General features: G+C 45.9%; 1 protein-coding gene and 1 long non-coding RNA gene across 2 annotated transcripts in view; one reads left to right on the forward strand and one right to left on the reverse strand.

The window, feature by feature from the left end:
* LOC309848753 (uncharacterized protein) overlaps window positions 1-15,387 on the forward strand; it is a 339,042-nt gene that overhangs the window by 147,663 nt on the left and 175,992 nt on the right. The window lies entirely within an intron of this gene.
* Window positions 1,268-1,990, reverse strand: LOC309848792. The gene is made up of 3 exons (XR_014303291.1): window positions 1,924-1,990; window positions 1,480-1,563; window positions 1,268-1,355 (listed from the first exon to the last, which is right to left on the reverse strand). It is a non-coding gene; the product is annotated as an uncharacterized lncRNA (long non-coding RNA).

Raw genomic sequence — 15,387 nt, forward strand, 5'->3', positions numbered from 1 at the left:
TAAATAAAAACTTATTTTATCCTTTAAAAAAATTTTGTTGATTGGATAAGTACGTCCACGAAGAAGAGAATGACAAATTCGGAAATATCTGGAGTTCTATTGTGGGCTGGCAGGAAGTACATCCTCGCACACACCTGAGAGCACTCAGGCTCTCCCACTGGCCACAACCCCCCCGGAGCTGCAGGGTGGACAGATGAAGAGGTCATGTATGCACACAGCTGAGTTTCCATGTTCTGATCCCCAGTCTAGCAGGTGTTCTGATGGGAAGGCTGTCCTCAAGGCTGTACTCCTCCTCCGTTGCTTCATTCCAGTCCCCCCAAGGCAGTGAACTGAGGATCCCTCAACTTCCTTGAGCACAGAGGGGCTGGGTGGTTCACTGGGGAGTAAGCCTTATTTTTCCCTCTCCAGCCCTCTTTGGTCTACTTGTATCAACGTCACTTTGCCTTGGGCTCCCTTTCTCCCAAGATCCTGGAGGCAACAAGGTTAGAAGTCCAAAATAGACTTTAACGCAAAAAGCATCAGGAGAGACAACTAAGGTCATTTCCTAGTGAAAAAATAACATTTGGACAATTTCGCATCTGGGGCTGTGGTTCAGTGTCATTGGCAAAGCATAATGCTCTTAGAAACATTCTTAAACCTCCAAACTGTTTTGAATATGATCAATTCACCAAGAAGGTAGAACAATTTTATGAATCTAATAACATAGCTTCAAATCTAAAAGTAAAAGAACCCCAACAAAACACACATGGTAAACAGACAAATCCACAAACATAGTGGGAGGTTTGACATATTTCTCTCAGGAATTAACAGAGAAGAAACAGCAAGGACAGAGACTTGGACAACCCAGGTCATCTTTCTGGAAAACAGTTCGGCACTATCATTATGGATATGTGAACCCAGAACTTCTAATTCTATGTGCACACTGCAGAGAAACCTGGGGACATGTGCACCATGACTCCCACCTGAGTCCTCCCCCTACCCCAGGTGGCCTAGGGCACAGTAGCAGACTCCAGGTCAGGTTGGGAAGGCTTCAGGCTCTGGCTTCTCCCCAGTGTGCAGGCCTTTCCTGGGATGCCTACTTGAAAGATTCTGGTGTGGGCTTGGAGGGAATGTCCACTTAGCCCGTTTTGACTCTGGGCCTTAGGCCTGCCTCCAGCCCAGGAAGGAGGCACACTCCACAGGGACCAACACTAGGTTACAAGGGTCTACACTGGGCTTTGTCGTCATCAAAAGCACATGTTTGCCTTTACCTCTCTTTGTTGGGCACCTCAAAAGGAGGAAGGGCTGTGTTGGGGCAGAATTCAAGCCTGAAGATCAACCCCTTCTTTCATCTGTTCCCAAAGGCTGGTCAGTACCTAGGGGTAGAGGCAAAAATGGTGAAAAATTAAGGCCAGACCAGGCCTTTAGGGTAAAATTTCAGAACCAGGCTCCTTCCATTACCCAGCCAGAAAGATCCGATCCTAAAAAGTGGCCCCGTACCTGGACATTTCCAGTCCATTCTGGGGGCCCAGCAAGGTCCTGAGGCTGCCAGGAACCTCTTTCTCTCCATTCCGATTCTGATACCTATATATAAAATAGATTCCCATTAACAGACATTTTTCAAAAGCTTGAAAACCACGGAGAGTCTACCTAAAGCCTGAGAAATGTAAGCCTTGAGTTTATTTTCCCTCTGACATGGGAACCCTGCCCAGTAGCATTCCCTAACAGTGACTGCCAAAAATGGGCAAGATTAGCCCCCTTGGGCAGCAGGCCATCTCCCTGATACTCTGCAGGCCCCACCGCAGGCACCCAGACCCCTCCCTCTCCCCTCCAGTCAAGTCTGTTGCAAAGACAAACAAAAGCAGGCTTCTGCGGGCTTCCTGAGTCAGTCCTCCCCACTGGAGGGAGAAGAAAACTGGAAGAGCAGAAGACAATAGGAAATACCTCCTAAGTCAGGCCAACTGCTTCTAATGGTGAAGGAAGCCAAGTTCTGCCTGGTTGTCTCCCAGCCGTAAACAAAGCCATCTCTGCTAATCCTCTGGAAGCTCTGCCTCCCTGCAGAGGACTCTGGGAGGCCTGTGGGGTCACTTCCGGGTTCCTTCCCGACAGCCTCTTACCTGCTCCTCTCCGGGGCCCTTCTCTCTCCAGCCCTGTCTCTCCTGCCCTTTCCCTTCAAGCCACTGGAAAGGGCTCAGACTCCCCGGCGCTCCTTGCCGTGGCTTCTGGCCCCTGGTTCCTCCGAGGCTTCTCCCCTGGCCTCACTGGGCCTCCAGAGCACCTTCCAGTCCCACTGAGCCTGGGACGCTGCCCCAGTGTGGCTTTCTGGGAGCCGGTCTCCATGGGCCCCGCTCACATCACGGACTCTTCCTGTCTGCCTCATTTGCAGCTTTTAGCATCCACTCTTGCCCCTCATTGCCAGTTCTCTTCACAGAGCAGCAGGTGTACCTTTTAAACAGAACAATCACACCTGGCCCGTCCCTTTCTCAGAAGACCCCAGTGGCTGCTTCTCATCTTCAGAGTCAGATCCAAAGTCTTCCCCAGGGTCCCCACGCCCTGGATGGGCCTAGGGCTCCCCTCACCCCTGGGCTCTCAGCTTCCAACCTGCTCCTCCAGGCAGACTGGCCTTCTTGCTGTTCCTTAAATACAAGCTCAGGCCCAGCTCGGAGTCTCAGCCTCATTGGCCCCTCTGTCCCCGGAGTCTTCCCTAGATTTCCACATGGCTCCCCTCTGCCCACGGAGTTGCATCTCCACTCTGGTTCCTCATTGGCAAGGCTTGTTCTGTGACTGCCTGTCTACCCCATTGTGAATCAGTTTACACTGAGTTCACAAATGTGCATCGCGGCATACATTACCTATAGCCTATAAGTTGCCGTTGGCCACCGTCTCCTTCACCAGAATGTTCATTTGTGGGCGGGGACTTTGTTGGCCTTATTCATTTCTGCAGTTCCAGAACCTAGAATTCTGATACACAGTAGGCACTCAATATATATGTTAAATGATGAATCAAGGATGAAAATATATACTTAAAACATACATTTCTGCAGTGCCTGGATGGCTCAGTGGATTAAAGCCTCTGCCTTCAGCATGGGTTATGATCTCAGGGTCCTGGGATCGAGCCCCGCATCAGGCTCTCTGCTCAGCGGGGAGCCTGCTTCCCCCTCCCTCTCTCTGCCTGCCTCTCTGTCTGTTTGTGATCTTTCTGTCAAATAAATAAATAAAATCTTATAAAAAAATCAAACATATATTTCTTTAAAGAAAACTTTACGTCCACGTAGGGCTTGAACTCAATGCCAAGATCAAGAATCGCATGTTCTACCAACTATGCCAGCCAGGCACCCCTATTTGCCAACATTTTGACATAGGACCAAAGCCTTTTCTTTGAGCCTGGTGCCCTCACTTGGGATCCTTGCTGTCTCTTTTTTTGCATAAATCACACCTATAAAGTGTTATCCACTGTTTTAAATTTCAACTTCTTAAGAGGTGGCATGAAATTTTAGAGTCCTAAAAAAGACTTCCAGGACAGAATTCTTCCATATTCTTCTTATTTTCCCCCAACCTCCCCACACTTAAAGGAAATCTTTAAATCGATTTTCCTTTATTGAGTCTTTCCAAATAATTTCACTTAGTTCTCAAAGAAATAGCCCTTTCCTTTCATACTCATTGTATCGGTTTACATAATATCAAGTTGGTTGACATAGTAGGTAACTAAATCACTTAATTACCATAACATGTACTATGGGCATAAACTACTTTAGGAGCAGACACCACACAACTCAAAGGGGTGTGAGCGAGCTGGAGGGCTGCCACGTTCACTGGGCCTGGCACGTGGACTCAGAGGAGGGTGGAAAATAAAACCTGTTCTGCTGTATAACACTACTGGCACAAGCACATGGCCACTCTGATAAAAAGTAGTGTGGACCCCACCCAAGAGAATGGGCAAAGCAAAATTAGGTCAGCTCAGTGCAACAGGGATCCAAACAGAACCAGACAAGAAATTTCCTTCTGCTTCTCCTGGCCAAGGAAATACCCAACGTGCAAAGGAACTGGAGTTTGCTTATAGCCATGATGAAAGTTGGGTTTTGATAGGTGTAATTATCTCGTATCATCAGTTAATAAACAGAACATAGTTCTCACTCTCTGGGAAGAAGGACAGAACAGTGATTCTCAATCCTGAATAAATTATTCCCTCCAGGTATGTGGACTTCTGAACCCAGAATGACCCTAACATTAGACTCTTGCTTTCTTCACCTGGTAACATTTTATACCAAACCCAGATGTCTCAACTACCCTATTGTTGTGCCCATCCGTCTCCCCTGTGCTGATGCAGATGTTGGCCTTGGCTATGAACCTCCTCCCCAAGCACACTCACCATCCCATCATTCACTGAGATCCTCTCCCTACTGGCGAGAAACTGTGGGATCAGTAATGGGCTCTAAAAGCAACATCCCATGTTTATGATCCCACAGGCGTTTCAGCTACAGCTTTCGAATCCTCCTGTGGAATGTGAAGGATGAAGGTCAAAGCCAAAATCCTTTCCTCTGGGGCACTCCCACACATGTGTATGACCCTTGCTTTCATCAGACCATAGCTGAGGTTCACACCCTGCCCTCTCTGGTGCATTGGCAAGTCAGTTTGTTAGATGAAGATGTGAGCCAGTTCGGCTGCTCTGACTGACATTACAGGGCCCACTTCGGGATGACCTGAGAATGGTGGCAGGCAGGGGAACCTCTGAAGCCCACGGAAAGGGTTGTTCCAGTAGCAAAACCTGGACCTATCCCGTAAGCCCCATTCACAGGTGAGAAGGGGCTGCTACATGGGAAGATAGAGCCTCCAGCCTGCCTGGAGGGCACAAGCCCTTACTGGGACCTCAACACCAGATGCCAGGCAACATCTAATCTGTGTAACCACTTCCTGGGCTCCGAGTCATTTCTCCATCATTTGGCTTCCTTTGGAGTTTGCTTAAAGCGAGGACATGCTCTTCAGTCCAATGCACGTACTTGGTCTGTTTGGTAGGTATATTTTCAATGATAAATTAGGAGCCTCTCCGTTTCCTTTTCAGCATGTGTCTGAGTCCCATCACCTTGAAGGTCTGATAGGGTTTCTGAACTTGTGAGGCTGAAGGCCAGACCCCCGATAAACATCTCTGTGAGGCTTCCCCATGTGTGGTCCACCAAACCCAGCGATGAAGATGTGGGCAAGGTTCTCCGACTGGCACTGCGAGGCATCCCAACACCCAGCCTCAGCTCAAATCAATTAGACGCAGAATCTTTGGGGGCAGGACCAGGACAGTAGCCTTTCTTAGAAGACCCCCAGGAGATTCTGAGCTGCTGGAGCTGAGAACCACTGGCTATGTGTTTCTCTCTTTCCAAGATTAAGACAGAGCCCTCAGGTTCTGGAACCAATTCTGTCTTTTGATCTGTATTCTACTAAGCACTTGTAGACTTACTAGTTACCATAGACTGAGGCCTTAATGTATGCCAGATACTCTGTCATTTACGTCCATATACAGTATCGGAAACCTATAAATAATCCTGTAAGGTAGATAATTGTTATTCTCATTTTTAAGTGTTTTATTTTTATTTTTTTTTTTAGCTAAGAAGACAGATTCTGAAAGGTGAAGTTGAACAAAATTCACACAGATGGGTCAGTAAAGAAGCCAGTATCTCCATCTAGGTTTAATCTGATTCCGAAGTTCAAGCTTTCCCCATTAGGCCATGCTGTCTCTCAGCCTTCAATGACTATAAGAACTATGGGTCGAATGTTTGGATTTGAAGTGCTTTTTTCCCCAAATTCCATCTATAGAGAATCTGTGCCTGGGAATACTATTCTTCCAAAGGCTATTGACATGAAAATAACTGTCTGTTCAAGAGGCTCAACACATTTGCTAGCGTAATCTAATTTTGGAGAACAAGAAGCTAGAGGATGATTTTGAGATAAATTACATTTGTGTTTTCAATCAAGAGGTCAATGTTATTGATTATGTAACAACCCATCCTCTTTGCTTATTTTAATCCTTGAGGAAATAGTAACCTTACCCATTAAACTCCCTCTGGCCCTGATTTTGGGGACTTATTGCAAGGCCTGGATCTGACCACGTCAGGCACGGGACAATGGAATTACGTCATAAGCTATCGAAACAGAGAGCCTTTCTAATTGCAGAAGCAACTCCCCAGGGATAAAGAATCCATAGAATTACCCTAGAAGAACTTGTGGGGAGAGGCTTCCCTTCACTCTCCACACCCCCGGATTGACAGCCCTGTTTGGGGTCACCCCAAGGTTGGCCACACCAGCTCTGGGTCCTATAACAACTGTGACAAGACCAAAGATCCGAGTTGAGTTATGCAATCACCAGCTCATGTAGAACTTTGAAAAAAATCACACGTAGCTTATGAAGGTAACATCCCCTTGTAAACTGGACAAGGAAGTTCCACAGGCAGGGTCAAGGAGGAGCACGATGTTGGCGATATTAGCCCACTCTTGGGGTACTCCCAGCCTGAACTCTGAAATACTATTCTATTGAAACAACTGATAAGTATAATGGTTAGCACAGTGCCTGGAGCTTCATGGGAGGTTCACAAGTATTTGCTGAGTAAATGAGGGAGTTGGGGACAGAGACGACATCTCCCCGGGATTTTTTGTATTAATGGAATTATTGCGTTGTATAAATCTCACAAGGATTCCCAAGTGAGGAAACTGAGCTGCAGGGAGCACAGAGCTAATACATGGGAAGCAATTTCCAAATCAGTTCTGCCTACCTTTGGGCCTCATACTCTTCTCTGTATCACCTACAAGAGTATCACGAGAGACGACATGCCGTCTGTCTAGCATGATGGGTTCCAGCTTTCACCCAGCCATTCTCCCTATACAAGGTCTCTGATTTGGCCTCGAAAGAGAAACCCAGGCAGAGGCAGCGGCATGCTCAAAGGCCCCAAGGAGGAAAAGCTCAGGACCTGGTGGGGAGGGGGATGGTCCACCGTGCCACGGACCGACTCCAAACCTGCTGCTTCTGGGTCCAGATCTCGGCTTTGCCACTTCGTTCGTGGTGTGACTCTGCCAGCGAGAGCATTAACTGTCCACACCTTCATTTCCTCACCTGTACAACGAGAAGCCATCTGCCTCCCTTCAGGCTTGGCACATGATCTTCCCTGTCACTTATGAATAAGCTAGAGCTTCCCAGAGGAGAAAACCATCCCGTGGCAGGAAGGTAGGATGAGACGTTGCAATTGGAGGGTGAGGCCCGATGCTCCACAAATACTGGCTCTTATTTTTAGCATTGGGGGGCCCATCAAGCAGTCCGATTTGACTGCAGGTAGGATACGGGCAGAAGCATCTCTCTGTTCAGAGCACTTGGCACTGCTTGGTATCTATTAGACATCCATTAGAACACAGCCCCTTAAACTTGTGGACCCTTCCTGGTAAAACAGAGGACGTAATAGGTAAGGATTACAGGAGATGAAACAGCCGAAAGCGTGCTGTACAAGGCCTGACATGTGTAAATGTTGTACGAATCTGGCTTCTTCCAGAGGCAACTCCAGGCCTGCTGGTCCTTTCCGAAGCAAGGCAGTACAAGCTTAGTATTTTTCAAACTGAGGTCCAGGGAACACAGGCATTCCGTGGGATGCTAATAGTGTTCTAGGACAACCTACTAGAAACTCAAACCCTAAGCACAGCTGTGTAGTTGTCTATGCTGGTTTTCAGGAAGGCGCCGCTGAGACAGGAGCACAGAGATTCAATCAGTACAGCCCCGGGATCAGGAGCAGAGAGGCAGATGGACGAAACCAAAGAGAGGGTCCCAAGGAGCCACAGGTTCATGGTGAATTTCTGTACACAATAGACATGGTGTTTTATCAACTCGATGGGGAAAAGACATTTTACTCAGTGAACGGCACTGAAGAAACTAACTAGCTGTTTCATTTCTGCCTTTCATTCCACACATCAAAGATTCTACAATGTACATGGAAAACAGATGTAATGATTTTTAAGTCATTTTTGAAATCCCCATCTAGGGACCATTCAAACTTCCACGCTCAGGGAAAAAAAAAAAAAAACCCCACAAAAAACAAAAAAAAACCTCACTGTTTAAACACAGCAGTAGGGGCGCCTGGGTGGCTCAGTGGGTTAGGCCGCTGCCTTCAGCTCAGGTCATGATCTCAGGTTCCTGGGATCGAGTCCCACATCAGGCTTTCTGCTCGGCAGAGACCGTGCTTCCCTCTCTCTCTCTCTCTGTCTGCCTCTCTGCCTGCTTGTGATCTCTATCTGTCAAATAGATGAATAAAATCTTTTAAATAAATAAATAAATAAATAAATAAATAAATAAATAAATAAACACAGCAGTAAATCAATGCATGTTTAGGGTTCCTGAAGAATCAGCCACACGACCTCCTTCTGCCCAGCATTCTTGTTCCGTTTCGGAGCTTGTGTGTTTGCCCGCTGCCCCAGTGGCCGGGATGCTCTCCATCCAGCCCCGGCATGGCTGACTCTTTCTCACCCTTCAAGTTCAGCTCCAATGTCACCTCCTCAGAGAAGCCTTGCCTGTCACCACCTCATCTGTGGCGGGCCTCACCCAATTCAGTCACTGTAACACACAGCCCTGTTCATGCCCTCCCCACACATCACAGTGTCTAATGCTCTGTCTTGTTTGCCCCCGTTAGAGCGCACACTCCTTGAAGGCAGCCAGTCTCATTCACTTCTTTATTGCTTGAAATAGTGCCAAGGACAAACTACCTGCTTAACCGTATTTCTTGAATGAAGCAATGAATGAATGACCCCTTCCTCGGTTTAAGTATCTGCCCAGTGTCTGAGCGACAGTCTCTTTCAAGAAAGCTGACATGTTTTTCCCTTAACCATTATAGAATCCTTATCAATACATCCGTTTTCAATCTTCTGTTTTATTTTTAAGTGCCTGCCCACCTGTACTTGGTTTCTCTCTCGTATCTCTTGAGTTGAAGAAATCCTACTTATTGTAAAACTAAGTCTTTGAAAAGGCACGGGTTCATAACTTTGGCAACTAATGTGTTAGCTGATTTTATTTAATACTTTGACACCAAAAGATGACAGATACTACCTCCAAACCATTCTTTGTTCACTTTCTGATGCACGCTTACCCTGCTGGCCCCACATTCAGGGGTTCATGGTGGACTGTCATAGGGGAAAGGGGCTCCATTTGTCAGCGTTCTGTCTACACAGACTGCAGAAAGGACATGCCTGAGTGTGCTGCTCTCTATGTGCCAGACAACACGTCCTCTCCCTGCTTCTATGTCGTGTGCTCACAGCAGCATCAGACCCAGACACGTACCCATGAGAAGACTAACCTCCTGTGGCTGTGAACCCCCCTTACATGATGTGACCTGCTCCCAACACATTTCCCTATTGGCATCTTCAGGCCTAGAATTCCCTTCTTCTCTTTTCACTCTTCCCTCTGGACCTTGAACATCTGCCTGACTAAAATGCTTTTCCTGAGTAAATATGCACTCTAGACGATAGTTCTCCTCAGCAAAGTCACACAGAGAAGAAACAGGAGAGTGACTGTGGCTGACTGGATTTCCCAAAGATGGCCACAGTATCTCCCATCTCACCTCCTCTCCCTGGGGTGTGATGCTGACATTCCTCCTGCCACATGATGTGATTTATATCCACTTCCCTTCCATCTGGGTGATGCTGTAAGGCCGAAGAGATGCTGGGTGACTTCTGAGGAGAGATCACTAAAACACCATATACTTTTGCCTTGCTCTTTGGGGATGCTTCCTCACGGGTCCCAGCTGCCATGTTCTGAGTTGAGTTTGAGGTGTCTGTGGACATCACTGGAAGCATGTGGGTTCCAGGTACCCTGGCTAGAGGTGAGACTCTGGTAGCCACTGGTGTCAGGTGCTGATGAACGCTGTCCAGAATTGTGAAGGGAAGGGAGTGAATGACCTAGAAGAGAACCCTGGAGAACACCCCCTCACCCCCAGGGCCCAAGCGGAACCCTTCCCCCATGCTGACTTCCACAGCTAATTCTTCAATCAGGTCCTTTAGATTCTAGCCCCCCACCCCCCACCTCCATTTCTGATGCCACCTTGTCTAGGCTCTGGTGACTTCTTGATTGGATTACTACAATTTTCTCATTGGTCTTCCCCTTCTAATCAGGACGGATTGACGTCCACACTGCAGCTAAACGTCATTCTGAGAAATTAGTCATCGACTTGAAATCTTTCAGAAGTCCTCTATGTTATTTTCATAAAATCCGAACTTAATGGCTTAATAAATCAGGGCTTTGGGATTTAGAACTCGACCTTTCTTGTTCCATGTCACCCAACATAGTCTGCTGTAGCCACACAAAACCCACAGTGCTCCAGTATGCAGGGTTCTTCTGCAGGTGCCCTCCCCCATCTCCTTTCCTTAAACCTGATGCCTCCTCCTCTCTCCTTTCCTGGATCCGAATAACCTTACTTCTTGAAAGTTCCGTTCAAGTAGCATTTCCTCTGGGAGGCTTTCCCTGCCAAGCGATCTGATTTAGATGCTCTTTTTGTGTTCCCACATTATCTTATTTATGTACCCATTATGGCTCTCAACACTCTGCATCATTGCAATTCATTATTGATGGGTCTGTTTCCTTCACTGACCTGAATACACAAAGTCTCATTCAACTTTGTGTTCTCGGCAGCTGGCGCAGGAGACATGTAACTACGCACCAAATTAGGACATCATTCCTAACATTTATTGAGTGCCTTCAAAGTCATCCTTGCTCCCTGAATCCTCGTCTCACTATGTGTGAAGTGGACACCCACAGAATTTCTCTATTCTGACAGGAGTCTCCTCAAGCGGGGCTGTGAAGGGGGCTCTGCCTGTAGAACCCGTGCTCTTGACCACACCACATGACCTCTGGCCTCCTTCTGGATATTTTACTTACATTTCGTCTTGTTTTTTGTTTTTTTTTTTTCCCAAGGAACTTTACATTCTGCATTGGAAGCTCCCTGAGCACAGGAGTCATGCCTTCTTCATCTGTATGTCCCTTGGAACAACGGATACGACGCTTTTCCCATAATGCCTCCTTCCCCACAGTCATGACCTACCTAAGAAATCAGTGTGGGGTTTCATACCAAGTTTCTAAAACACTATTAGAGCAACTGTGACCCTGAAGTGCACCAAATGTATCTCAAGTCCGTTTCACAACCTTCCTACGTGATACTGTTACGTCTGCCATTTTGTGAATGAGGAATGTGGGCTCAGGAGGCTAGGAGGTGGGAAGCAGTATGGTCACCAAGGGGCCAACAGGGGCTGGGAAAGAGACCAAGACCTCGGCCAGAGACACTTAAGGGGATTCTCCTGGAGACACACACCACATGGGACCGAGGGTTGGAAGCCCTCCCAACCGCAGATGAGACAGTACCCCCTGCAGCCCACAGCCAGCCATGGTGGTGGTGGTGGTGGGGGGGTCTTCAGATCTCTCTAATCCAGGATGTCATCTCTATGCCTGCATTACATTCACTTCACAAAACTTCTTTCCACAAGTTTTCAGGAGGACCAGCCTTTTTTTTGCCTTAGTCTCAGGTGTCTCCAGGATCCTTAAATGGATCAACTTTCCATAAAGGAAAGGAAGCTTTTTGAATGCCAGAACAAATGATACATTTTTTTCCAGTAAAAGCTTTCAAAAGGCCCCAGCATTCTTCAGCATGAGGTGTACATTATCTCTGTCTGTCCTAAGTTATTAAATGCCTCAAAATCACTGCAGACTCTGGGAGACATTCAGTGAGTTCACCCAGAGTAATTACCCCAGAAGTACAATGGTCGTTTCAGCTTTCTACCAAATCTTCACATCTGAAGTCACAGCTTTGGACGTGGGGCACGTGGGGTACAGTCTGAGCACAGGAATTTCGTTTCCTCGGCTGGGCCTGTCCACACTGCCTGGCAGTGTTGGCCTATTAAGAGCAAATGCTTGTAAAGTTGTGGTACCTCCATACCACGGAGCACTGTGATCTGACCCCCCAAGCCTGGTCCTCTTCATAGGCTCCCAGCAAAAGGCTCCTCTCATCCCGGTTGTGTGAGCTAAGTCCTGACACTCCCCTTCCTGTGTCCCCAGCCAGCTGACTTGGTGCCAAGTCCTGACCCCCTGAGGCCTCATCACACTCACTCTGGCTCCTTCCACACCACAGCCAGGAGCACTTTCTGGGAGTACAAATCTCCCCACCCCTCCCTGCTTTGGCAGAAGTTCATAAACCTGATCTCAGTTTGTAACTAACTCAATTAATGTAATTTCACATCAGTTCTAATAAGTAGCTGTATATGGAGTATACAGAGCATTTATGATGTATAGAAATCAGAGAGTACACGGCCCCTACTGTGTTCACGACAGGAATTTAAAAATACATCTGTTGAACACAGTGCAGCAACCGGTAAGATTTTTAGGATGATAAATCTATGGAACACTGGGAAAATGGGGAGCTTCCATTGTTACATCTGATCATCTAATCCACTGACATGTAATTTTGCAAGTTTACCTTCCTCATCATTCTATCATCTACAGTTTTTTCCTTAAAATCCATGCAAAAACTCTGGCAGGTTAAACAAAACTAGCCACAGAACTCCAACGAGAAAATGTTCATTTCTGCAGCTGAAAATCAACACAGTTAGGAAAATGGTTTCTACCTGAAGGAAAAAGGCTCCCAGCAAATGGAAGTTTCAGTGAAAAACAACACAATCATTGTGTTTGTTCCAAAATGTGCACAGGCAGCATGATTTCACTGTTTTCTTTCTGGGCCCTGCAGGGAATGGAGAAACACTTTGTAATGACATGGCTGAGTATAGTAAAATCAAGATTGTACCTTATTCTTCTGCAGTTTTCCTTATTAATGACCTAACATGCCATTTCCCAAATTTGTTGGGTGAGCAGGGTATCCCTCATAGAATGCGAGCAGGTCACACCTCAGTCCAGTTTGAATGTGTCTTGTTATCAGCCACAATTCAGAGTTCCCTAAATCCGAAGGACCTGAAGGTTCCTCAAAAGAAGTATTTGGGGAGACAGTGGGAAGTACTGGATTTATGACGTTCGATTCACCCAGGGTGTCTCTCTGCTCCAACGGAAGGAAAAATGATTTCTACAACTGCCACATTTGAAAACTCGAGACTGCTATGTTTTATTCAACCCACCTCCCTCCTTTTGAGCCAGTGACTGGGGAACAGGCTGCTTTCCATCCTAACCATGAGAGCAACCAGTAAATGATGACCCTCTACGTCCAATTATGTGTGGATACAGAGAGCTAAGTATGAGCCCTGGAACACAAAATCCAGCCTACCGCTCGTCCTCTGGCTCCCTGCCTCATCTGTAAAGAAGCACAGGGTTCTCTGGTACAGCCTCCTAGCCAGCGAAGAGCCCTACCTACAAACAGTCAATGGCATTAGAAGCTTCGCTCTTCATTTGTTAGCTCACTGGCTGCTCTCATTGCTGAAAAACCAGAAGGCTTTTCCTTGTACTTAATATGGTCTCTGCCCTCTCCGCCTCTCTGTCCCCGTCGAACCACAATGGCAAAAACATCCTCCAGATGGCAACCTTTCAAATGCTGTAAAGACAAGTGCCCATCCTTTCCCCTTCAATTTCCCATGATGGTTCCTGAAGTAATTTGTTTTATTGAGAATGCTTCAGGTCAACTCCAGTTTGGCAGTGACCTTACAGAAAAATGATACTGAACTTGGGAGGAGTTCTACCCCAGGGAGACTCAAACCCGGGTGATTAGAATCACCTGTGAACCTTCCAGAGCATCAAAATTGGGGATGCCCGGCATCTGAACATCTGTGCAACTCCCCATTGACTCTGCTCATCACCCAGGTTTGGGAATGACTCATCAAATCAGGGTAGTGGGACCATTTTTCCTGATCTTCAAACAGAATTTTGCTTATTTGAAAACAATTAGGAGGCAACATAGGAACATTTAATTAAGTCTTCATGTCAAGGGCAAATCATTGACAACAGGTGAGGAAATTCAAGAAAGGAACCAATTTTTTAGGTGAATTATAATAAGCAACATGCTACAGGATGGCATAAGCTAGTTTCTTTGGGAATCAGGTCCGTAGTAGCTGCCTGGTGAGTTCCTGAGAGTTAAATTAAGAGACTCTCCTTGGAGAACCCGGGGCTGGGAGGGAGGGGAGTAAGTATTTGAATCAAGCTTAGAAATTCTATTACTGGAGAGTATTAGGAGTTAGTATTCTTGATTTCTTGCTACACTTAGTATCTCCAATCCCTTTGACTGTTTTTGATTTCCTGATCTCTCTGTGGGGCTCTCTCTGTAGGCATAGTAGTCTGACTGCATCTCTGTGGATGTCAATATCTTTCTACTTCACCTTTCTCCACCTGTTCTGTAAAGCTGTGTGTATATTGAAGCGTGCAGCTGACTTTCCAAACAAGCCGTTTGACTCCTTCCTAGGTGGTAGATTCCTCAAGGTCAAAGACTATGCCTTTGACTTTCTTAATGACCCAGGGTGAGCATGTAAGTGTTGGTTATTTGTAAAAATCTTTGATCTTCTCCAAGTCTCCCAAAACGTTGAAAAGGAGGGAATACTTTCTAACTCGTTCTATAAGGCCAGCATTACTCTGACACCTGAGCCAAAGATCATTCAAAAAACTACAGACCAGTATCCCTTAAAATATTCATGCAAAAGTCATGTACAAAGTACTGACAAAGCAAATTCAGCAGCATATTTCAAGGACTGTATACTAAGACCACATGGGACTTACTCCCAAAATGCAAGGATTGTTCAACTTATGAAAATCACTATAATACATTAACAAAGCTAAGCAAAGCAAAAAAAAAAAAAAAAAAAAAAAAAAAAAAGTCTTTTCACAAAACTCAATACCTTTCCTTGATACAAACACTCAAACTACAGATAAGAAATTTCCTCAACATGAAAGCCATACATGAAAATGCCCAGCTAACATCACACTCAGAGGTGCAAGATTGAAAGCTTTTTCTCTAAGATCAGGAACAAGGCAAGGATGCCTGATTTCACTTCTAGCCAGAGCAATAAGGCTGTTGCCTTATTATATAAGAAATAAAAGACATACAAATTTGAAAAAGATGACGTAAAATTTTCTATTTGTGAATAATGTGATCTTAGATACAGAAAACCCCAAAGATTGCCCCACAAACTCTCAGAATAAACAAACTCAGCAATGTTGCATGACATAAAATCAACACACAAAAATCGGTTTCTTCTCTATACACTAACAATGAACAATCTGAAAAAGAAAATTAACAATCCATTTAGAATACCATCAAAACAATAAAATACTTAAGAATAAACTTAACCAAGGAGGTGAAAGATTGTTACATTGAAAACTATAAATAAATATTGCCGAAAGAAATGAAAGCAACACAAATAAACAGACATCTTCCAGGAAGACAGATTCAATGCAATCCTGCTCAAAATCTCAACAGA

This window comes from Mustela nivalis (genome assembly GCF_964662115.1).
Source record: "Mustela nivalis genome assembly, chromosome: 15".
Lineage (NCBI taxonomy): Eukaryota > Metazoa > Chordata > Mammalia > Carnivora > Mustelidae > Mustela > Mustela nivalis.